At 42.1% G+C, this 10,277-nt stretch overlaps 1 non-coding gene across 1 annotated transcript; it reads left to right on the top strand.

Annotated features, from left to right (window-relative positions):
• The first annotated feature begins 9,412 nt into the window (after nucleotides 1–9,412).
• Nucleotides 9,413–9,519, top strand: LOC141675908 (small nucleolar RNA R71). Its single transcript, XR_012556535.1, has one exon. It is a non-coding gene; the product is annotated as a small nucleolar RNA R71 (small nucleolar RNA).
• Nucleotides 9,520–10,277: the final 758 nt, after the last annotated feature.

Below are 10,277 nucleotides of genomic sequence, written 5' to 3'. Positions count from 1 at the left end.
ATATGATGTTAAGATGTTAATTGTACAATTATATGGTGGAAAATGACTCTTATAGGGTGCAAAGTGACTCTAATATGGTAAAAAGTGACTTACATGGTTGATTAGAGCCAAAATGGGGAATAAAATTGACTTGTATGAAACTGTCACTAAGATGTGGTAAAAGAATGTCAAATTTGATGTATATGATGTTAACATGTTAATTGTACAAATATATGGTGGAAAGTGACTCTTGTAGGGTGCAAAGTGACTCTAATATGGTGGGAAGTCACTTACATGATTGATTAGAGCCAAAATGTGGCCCAAAATTGACTCATAGGAAAGGAGTACCAAGAGGTGGTTAAAAGATGTCAAATTGGATGTATATGATGTTAACATGTTAATTGTACAAATATATTGAGGAAAATGACTATTGTAGTGTTAGGGCGAAAACATGCACTAATATTCACGCAAGTATACGCGTTCGCAAGTAATATAGAATACTTTCTAGTTCGTTCCCTCAGAGACTCAGACTAAGTTATTGTCTAATTAAACTCACTCACCAATGTATGACTACTTCTCAATGTTAAGATAATAACACTTAAAATTATTGATTAAATATTAACTATAATTGACTACTTAATTAACCACTTAACTAACACTTCAATTTATCAATAATAAAACACTCATGAGATCACAACTTCATTATTACTTCCTTCTATAGCCATTGTTATTACCTTTAGCATGTGACAGTGATGACATTAATCGAATAACACGAAACTGATAAAAGCCAACTTTCATTGTACTAGTACCATTCTACCAAGCATCCACAATTAAGATAGAAGTTGAATAGTCATCAATCATGTTGAGTTCCTATATGTCTACAGAAATTGACAACACAACGATTTAAGCACAAGTTATCCCTTTTGATTACATAGGGCAAATAAAACTGTTAGAGTTACCCACTAATCATGCACAACGTACATGAACCTATGCTAGCATGGCAAGTTCTAAATCTCAAGATCCACCGTCGCTTCACAAGAGATTAACACCCTATCTTATATGTTCGCGACGCACATAAGACGAATACGCACAACCAATACTAGATATCATGCAATCATCACACACTAAAGTATTAAACAATTAACTAAAGAATTCCATAATAAATCCGTTGCAACCCCATGATCACGATTAGCCCATAATAGAACTTATCGCCATCATGGGTTCATATGAAATCATGATAAACAACACAAGAAAATAATAACTAAACTAATTATATTAAAACAGAGTACGTCACAAGAGTAAATAAGTCAAAGCAAGAAAACTAGCATCCAACGTTACAACGAAACAAGAATCACAAGAAAATATGCTTCCTCTTCGCTGCAGTGTGCTAAATCGGTCTTCTTCCTTATCTCATTCGCTTCTTGCGCCAAACACAATCTAAAACATAATCTCCTTCATATTCTCTATGAAAACGTCTCAAATCTACTTATATAATAGTCCCATAAAACTCAGATTACATAGAAGTTGGAAGCCAAACAGAAGTAGAAGTCTAAAATAATTCAGCTTTTTCCCCGACCCTGCGCGGCCACTCAGCATTTCTGCGCGGGCGCGCAAGGCTGCTGCGCGGCCGCTCAGCATTGCTGCGCGGGCGCGCAGGACCCTACTGGAAAAATTCCAGGTTTGCTCCGTTTCTTCGCCGTAATCTGCCCGTTCTTTTCCTCTCGCAATGGTGAACATATGCCAAGGCTTATTCTTGATGATTCCTCCTCCGAAATGCAACTAATACCCTGAAATGCATAAACACTAGAAAAACGCATCAAATACATAAAATACTTGATTTCAAGACACCAATTTAAGCCATTTTAAGACGTTCTAAGTGGTATAAAATGCCACTTATCACACCCCCAAACTTAAATCGATGCTTGTCCTCAAGCATCACAGACTCAAAACAAATAAAAATATGCATGGATGCAATCTATATGAAAATGCAACGATCCCCCTTACTACAATTAACCAACCAAATTGTCACGTCTCAACGAATGCAGTTAGACACTAAAGATCAATAAACTCATGCAAACGGACATACAGCCAGAAATGTGGTGTGTGCAAATGCTTAACAGATATGCTTCAAAACTAGACCAATTACTATGACTAGACTATCCTCAAGGCAATCCTACGATTATACAAAGAATAAAAATTCTAGGCACAAAGTGATATACAACACTACAAGAACTCTGGAGCTTACTACGGAATCGTGCTTTTTATTTACAACTCAAATGCTTATTTGACCGTGCAATAAGTGAGGTCCACAAAAGACTTATACAATGGTATCCATGTAACGAGCGTTAGGTTAGCGGATCCCAGACTCTAAAAGCCTTAGGTCACTAGGCACAAAGTCCCCTAAGAACTTAATAACTCGAATACCAAAGAGCCCACTCTTGATCAATTATGCAAATTTTTTTTTTTTTGAGCAAGTGCGTTTCGCTCCATCTTGCTCAACCCTAGACTACTCGCATAACATGCGAGCCGGCTACTAGCCATTTGACGCCTAGCCACAACTAGCAACAAATTCCATTTTTACTCCATTTTTTTTCTTTTTCATGCCTTTACCACTAAGAACCTATTATCAAATTCTAAGCATAATAAATAGATTATCCTCGAAAATAATCAGATCATAACAACAATCTAGCCCTTAAGCATTCTCTAAGACTTAGTGAAAATACAAGTGCTTCTAGCATGCATATCAACCTACACAACTTAATATCACTTTAATGCTATCACTACACTCGCATCAATATCACAATTCAATCGATAAATCATTGCAAAAGGGATCATGGTATATGCATGAGCTATATAATATGACAAACAAATAAAGCTATATAAAAAAAACTATATGGCAAAACTTATGCAACTATATGAACTAACTATCATGAATATGCAGCTATATGACACACACAAAATATTCCTTAACTACCACCCCCAAACTTAAAATCTTCACTGTCCCTAGTGAAGGTAGTAGAAAGGAACACAGGGTATACCTACTCGGAGTCATCATCATCATCACCCTCAGTGGGTGGAGTATCAGGCGGCGGGTATGCAGAGTCCTCACCAAAAACTGGCCACTGGATATCAGCTCCAAGGCCTCGAAAAGCAGTCCCTAACGCAAGAGTGAGCTCCTGAGCAAACCTGCTCTACGTCTCATACATGGCATCCATCCGCCGTGAAAGCCTCCTATACTGGGCATCACCCATCACAGCACCCTCCTGAGCTCTCGAAGAACCAGCCTCACCACGCCCTGGCCTAGCCATAGTAGCACCTCGTGCTGGACGTCCTCCTGGAAGACGATAACCCAGCCCATGCTCCTCAGGCTCACCACCGGTCCACTCCTACATCCCATTCAGAGTGCCAGAATCTATCGGAGCTGCTGGCAACTGCAACTGCTCATGAGCCGGCCAGTTCACTCCTACTGCTCGGCATAGCTTCGTAACCGTGGATGCATAAGGGATGTTCATATGCTTTGCTCCCCTCAAAAACTTTAGAATTCCTTGGTAGATAAACTCACCAAGGTCCACATAGTATTCCTCATTCAGAATTCCCCACAACAATTGTGCTCTCTCAACTTTGACCTCGTGTGCATGTGAAGAAGGCAAAATATTAGCACATATAAATGCATTCCATGCACGAGCATACCTGTTCATGGCGATCGCCGGAAAGTGACGATACTCATTATTGGCTGGACTGCGGTTCCAAACTGTGCCCGGTCGACAGAGAGTCGCACAAATCAAATCCAAGTCAAAATCCTCAGCAGTCTTTTCATTCCAGTTCTCCTCCTCGGGCTTCCTCTCTCGCTGTCCAGACACACGGCGAATCGCCGCAGGATGATAATCAACCGTCAGCCCATGAACTACAGAAAACCCATTCTTTTTAGCCTTCGCGTTCGCGTAGAACTCGCGAACAACACTCATCGGTACTGCTTCGGGTGACTCACAAAAAGCTATCCACCCCTTCTCTGCAATCATGGGCAACAACTCACCATCCCTCCCTGATGGTAAAAACCCCCTCTTCTTCAGAATCGGCTTCCCCAACAGCCTAGTGTACTCCTCCTCCGCAGCTCTGTCAGTTAACCGAGGCCTTGCAGCAGTACCCCTTGATGAATCAGCAGTAGGAACTGTGCTGCTGCTGTCAATAGTGCGTGCTCTCTTGGGTGTCATTGATTTGTGAATAAAAGTGTGTAAGAACTGATTTTTGATGTTTATGAGAGGGTTTAAGTGTAGGAAGTTTATGGGAGATATGTGGGATAGGTGTATGTATATATAGGGTGTGGAGTAGGTTAAATTAGATTAGGAGTGGGTTTGAGGGATAAAATCATGGGGTAATGGGAAAAGAATTCGTGGGTTTATGGGCCGTGATGGGTTTTTGTGTTTTTTTTTTTCTGAACTGTAAAAAAATTTCTGGAACTCGACCCCTGCGCGGCCGCTCAGCATTTCTGCGCGGGCGCGCAGCAAGCTGCGCGGCCGCTCAGCATAGCTGCGCGGGCGCGCAGAGGGTCTCTGGAAAAAAAATTTTTCAGCCCCTGTTTTTTGATTTTTTTGTGTTTTTGGATAGGTTATTAACTTCTAAGGGTTCCTGTAATAACAATTCATGGGTTGCCTCCCACGCAGCGCTTCTTTTTTGTCATTAGCTTGACGTTCCGTACCTTTCTCAAGTAGTCAACAAAATGGCACTAACCACCTCTCGGTTTGCCATGTCCCCATAGTAGTGCTTCAACCGCTGACCGTTAACCTTGAATGCTTGGTCCGAATCATTCTCAAAAATTTCCACCGCTCCATGTGGAAACACAGTTTTGACAATAAAAGGTCCAGACCACCTTGATTTCAACTTCCCAGGAAAAATCAGAGCCGAGAGTTGAATAACAGAACTTGTTGCCCTGGCACAAATAACTTAGGATGTAGCTTCCTATCGTGCCACCTCTTCACCTTTTCCTTATACATTTTGTTATTCTCGTACGCTTGAAGTCGAAATTCATCAAGTTCATTAAGCTGAAGCATTCTTTTCTTACCAGCTGCATCTAAATCCAGGTTCAATTTCTTCAATGCCCAGTAGGCCTTATGCTCAAGCTCCGCCGGTAGATGACATCCCTTACCGTACACCAACTGAAACGGTGACATCCCAAGTGGAGTTTTGTATGCTGTTCTGTAAGCCCAAACAGCTTCATCGAGCTTTAAAGACCAATCCTTCCTTGACGGACAAATGACCTTCTCTAGAATGCGCTTTATCTCTCTGTTAGACACTTCCGCTTTACCATTTGTTTGCGGATGATAGGCAGTAGCTACTCGATGATTCACATTATAACGCTGCATCATAGAAGTGAACTTACGGTTACAAAAATGCGATCCTTCATCACTTATGATTACCCGAGGCGCTCCAAACCTTGTGAAAATTTGCTTATGAAGAAAATTTAGTACTACCTTTGCATCATTTGTCGGTAAAGCTTTAACTTCGACCCATTTTGAGACATAATCGACTGCCAGCAAGATGTACTGATTATTGCAAGACGAGATAAAAGGCCCCATGAAATCGATTCCCCATACATCAAAGACCTCGACTTCAAGCATCACATTTAATGGCATCTCATCCTTCCTTGACAAATTTCCCAGTCTTTGGCAACGATCACACCTTAAAATAAACTGATGAGCATCCTTGAACAAAGTAGGCTAGAAAAAACCTGCTTGCAGAATACGAGCTGCCGTCTTCTCACCTCCATAGTGTCCACCATAAACCGTGGAATGGCAGTCTCGTAATATCCCCTCCGTCTCACAGAACGGGATACATCTCCTGATGATCTGATCAGCTCCCTGTCTAAACAAATATGGTTCATCCCACATATACCACTTCACCTCATGCAAAAACTTCTTCTTTTGAGCGGATGTCAAATTAAGCGGCATTATATTGCTGACAAGATAGTTTACAATATCTGCAAACCATGGTTCTTCCTCCTGAATTGCAAACAACTGCTCATCCGGAAAAGATTCATTGATTAACGTCCTATCTTGTGAAGTAGAATCGGGATTCTCCAACCTAGAGAGATGGTCAGCTACTTGATTCTCAGTACCTTTTCTATCTTTGATCTCTAACTCAAATTCTTGAAGTAAAAGCACCCAACGAATGAGTCTCGGCTTTGAATCCTTCTTAGAAACCAGATAGCGAATAGCTGCATGATCAGTGAATACTGTCACTTTCGTACCAAGCAGATAAGATCGAAATTTCTCAAAGCCAAAGACTATAGCCAAAAGCTCCTTCTCAGTAGTGGTGTAGTTCAATTGGGCCCCATTTAAAGTCTTACTCGCATAGTAGACCACATGGAAGAGATTTTTCTTGCGCTGTCCCAGAACTGCACCTACCGCATAGTCACTCGCATCACACATCATCTCAAACGGTTCTGTCCAATCTGGTGCTGTAATAACTGGTGCCGTGATCAAATTCTCCTTGAGAGTCTCGAATGCTGCCCAACATTCATCATCAAATTTGAAAGGCACATCTTTCTCAAGTAAATTACACAACGGCTTAGATATCTTTGAAAAGTCCTTGATGAATCGCCGATAAAAACCCGCATGACCGAGAAAACTACGGATTCCTTTCACCGAATTAGGTGGGGGAAGATTTCTAATGACTCCCACCTTGGCCTTGTCCACCTCCAGACCTTTGCTAGAGACCTTATGCCCAAGGATAATGCCTTCACGCCCCATAAAATGACATTTCTCCCAATTAAGCACCAAATTAGTTTCCACGCATCTTTTGAGTACGGCGCGCAGATTATTCAAACATTCATCATATGAGTGTCCAAAGACGGAGAAGTCATCCATGAACACTTCGACGTTATTTCCAATCATGTCAGAGAATATAGCCATCATACATCTCTGAAAGGTGGCCGGGGCGCCACATAACCCAAACGAAACTCTACGAAAAGCAAATGTGCCAAATGGACAAGTGAAGGTAGTCTTTTCCTGATCCTCTGGTGCAATACAAATCTGATTATACCCGGAATAACCATCCAGAAGACAAAAATACTCATGTCCCGCCAATCTGTCAAGCATTTGATCAATGAATGAGAGAGGGAAATGATCCTTCCTTGTGGCTTTGTTCAATTTTCTATAATCCATGCATACTCTCCATCCTGTAACTGTTCGAGTAGGGATGAGCTCATTCTTTTCATTTGCGACCACAGTGATACCTCCTTTCTTAGGTACACATTGCACGGGGCTCACCCACGAGCTGTCAGAAATAGGATAAATGATGCCTGCATCTAGCCATTTCAGAATTTCTTTCTTCACCACCTCCTTCATGATCGGGTTCAGTCTTCACTGTTGTTCCACAGTTGGCTTACTACCTTCCTCTAACAGAATTTTATGCAAACAATATGAAGGACTTATCCCCGTGATGTCTGCTATGGTCCATCCTATAGCCGATTTGAATTCTCTCAAAATCCTTAAGAGCTTGTCTTCCTCACTACCTGAAAGGTCAGCTGAAATAATAACAGGTAACGTAGATGAATCACCTAAAAAAGCATACCTCAAGTGTTCAGGTAATGGTTTGAGCTCCAAGGTAGGTGCTTCCTCTATTGATGGTTTGAGCTTCCCTTCAGCATTCTTAAGGTCAGAAGTACCAAGAGATTCAAATGGTATGTCGAGCTTTCGCTTCCATGGAGAAGCGTTCAGATATTGTAATTGCTCGTTGCTATCTTCATCATCGCTGTCAAAATCCCCCACTAAGGCCTTTTCCAATGCATCAGACATTAGCATGTGATCGAGTTCCGAAGTAACCGCAGAATCAATCACATCCACTTTTAAGCACTCCTCATCTTCTGTAGGGAATGTCATTGCCTTGAATACGTTGAAGGTCACATCCTGATCTTGGACCCGCATAGTAAGTTCCCCTTTTTGCACATCTATCAAGGTACGGCCAGTAGCAAAGAAAGGCCTCCCCAAGATTATGGGAATCTTCTTATCTTCCTCAAAATCCAGAATAACAAAATCAGTAGGAAAGAAGAGCTTATCCACCTTGACGAGCACATCCTCAACTATGCCCCTTGGGTAAGTAATGGAACGGTCAGCCAATTATAGCGACATGTATGTGGGTTTTGGATCAGGCAGATCCAGCTTTTTAAAGATCGACAATGGCATCAGATTAATGCTTGCTCCCAAATCACAAAGGCACTTGTCAAAAGTTAGATTGCCAATGGTGCAAGGAATGGTGAAGCTTCCTGGATCTTTCAGTTTTGGTGGTAACTTTTGTTGCAGAACCGCGTTGCATTCTTCCGTGAGAGCAACGGTTTCAAGGTCATCTAGTTTCACCTTCCTTGAAAGAATAGTCTTCATAAACTTCGCATAACTAGGCATTTGTTCCAGCGCCTCAGCGAAAGGTATATTGATGTGAAGTTTCTTGAACACCTCCAGAAACTTCCCGAACTGTCTATCCAGCTTTTGTTGCTGCAATCTCTTAGGAAAAGGTGGTGGAGGATAGAGCTGTTTCTCCCCTGTATTAGCCTCAGACAGAGTGTGTTCAACAGTAGTCTTCTTTGGTTCCGCCACTTTCTCCTTTTGCTTAGATTCTTCATCTCTAACTTCAGCTTCGACTTCTTTTGCCTTTTCAGCATCAGCTACTTTTCCAGACCTTAAGGTAATAGCCTTGACTTGCTCTTTAGCTTCCTTCCTGCCTGGTACTTCCGTGTCACTGGGAAGAGTGCCAGGTTGACGATTGAGCACTGCATTGGCTAATTGACCGATTTGATTTTCCAAGGTCTTGATAGAAACCGCCTGACTCTTGCACAACAGCTTAAGATCCTCAAAATCAGCACTAGTAGGTGCAGCTGCACTTCCCTGTTGAGGATATGATTGCCTTGTAGCATACTGCTGTGGTTGCTGGAATCCAGGTGGGTTAAACTGTTTACTTACTCCTTGCTGATATGTTGGCTGAATAGCATTCTGATTATTCCCCCAGCTGAAATTTGGATGATTTCTGTTGTTAGGATGATAGGTCATTGGCACAGGCTGCTGTTGTCGCTGATAATTATTCACATACTGAACAGATTCATTGACAAGAGAACACTGATCCGTAGCATGAGAACCTGCACAGCTCACAAACCATAGCTATTTGATTAACTCCATACGTAGCCAAAGAATCAACCTTCATTGATAGCGCTTGGAGCTGGGCTGCAATAGCGGTGGCTGCATCAACTTCCAGAATACCTACTACCTTGCCTGACGTCATCCTCTGAGTTGGGTTTTGATGCTCATTTGCAGCCATCGTCTCGATAAGATTATACGCCTCAGTATAGCTTTTAGCCCATAAGGCGCCTCCAGCTGCTGCATCGAGCATGGGCCGAGATTGGGCCCCCAAACCATTATAAAAACCAGTGATTACCATCCAATCCGGCATTCCATGATGTGGACATTTTCTCAACATTTCCTTGTAGCGTTCCCAAGCCTCGCACATAGATTATGTAGGTTGCTGCGCAAACTGAGTAAGAGCACTCCTCATAGCAGCAGTCTTTGCCATTGGATAAAACTTTACCAGAAACTTTTGCGCAAGATCTTGCCACGTAGTGATGGACCCAGCTGGTTCAGAATGTAACCAGTCTTTAGCTTTATCCCTCAGTGAGAATGGGAAAAGCCTCAACTTGATAGCCTCATCAGTCACGCCATTATACTTAAAAGTGCTGCAGATCTCGACAAAATTCCTTATGTGCATGTTGGGGTCTTCAGTTGTCGCTCCTCCAAAAGAAACAGAATTCTGCACCATCTGAATAGTGCCCGGCTTGATTTCAAAGGTGTTAGCTTGAATAGCCGGATGAAGGATGCTTGACTGAATGTCATCAATTTTAGGCCGAGAAAAATCCATAAGAGCTGGATCAGCTTGAACAATACGATCTCCCATGTTTACTGGTTCTTTCTGCTCAGTTCCTGAATCCGAATCCTCAAAATCTAACTTCTCCGGAGTATCAAGAACTTCGTCTTTCTCCTCAGCTGTATCTAAGGTCCTCTTGCGAGCACGAGAACGAGTTTGCATAAACGCTTGCTAAAGTACCTGAAACACAACCGAAAAGAGTAATTAACTACTACGTCCTAATCACTGAGTCCTAATGACCAATGATGGTAAGTACATAACCTAAACAAATACGCCGAGTCCCCGGCAGCGGCGCTAAAAACTTGTTAGGGCGAAAACATGCACTAATATTCACGCAAGTATACGCGTTCGCAAGTAATATAGAATACTTTCTAGTTCGTTCCCTCAGAGACTCA

Source organism: Apium graveolens, chromosome 7 (assembly GCF_009905375.1).
Source record: "Apium graveolens cultivar Ventura chromosome 7, ASM990537v1, whole genome shotgun sequence".
In the NCBI taxonomy this organism is placed as follows: domain Eukaryota; kingdom Viridiplantae; phylum Streptophyta; class Magnoliopsida; order Apiales; family Apiaceae; genus Apium; species Apium graveolens.
The sequence above is the reverse complement of the archived record's forward strand: the minus strand, read 5'-3'. Positions and strand labels throughout refer to the sequence as shown.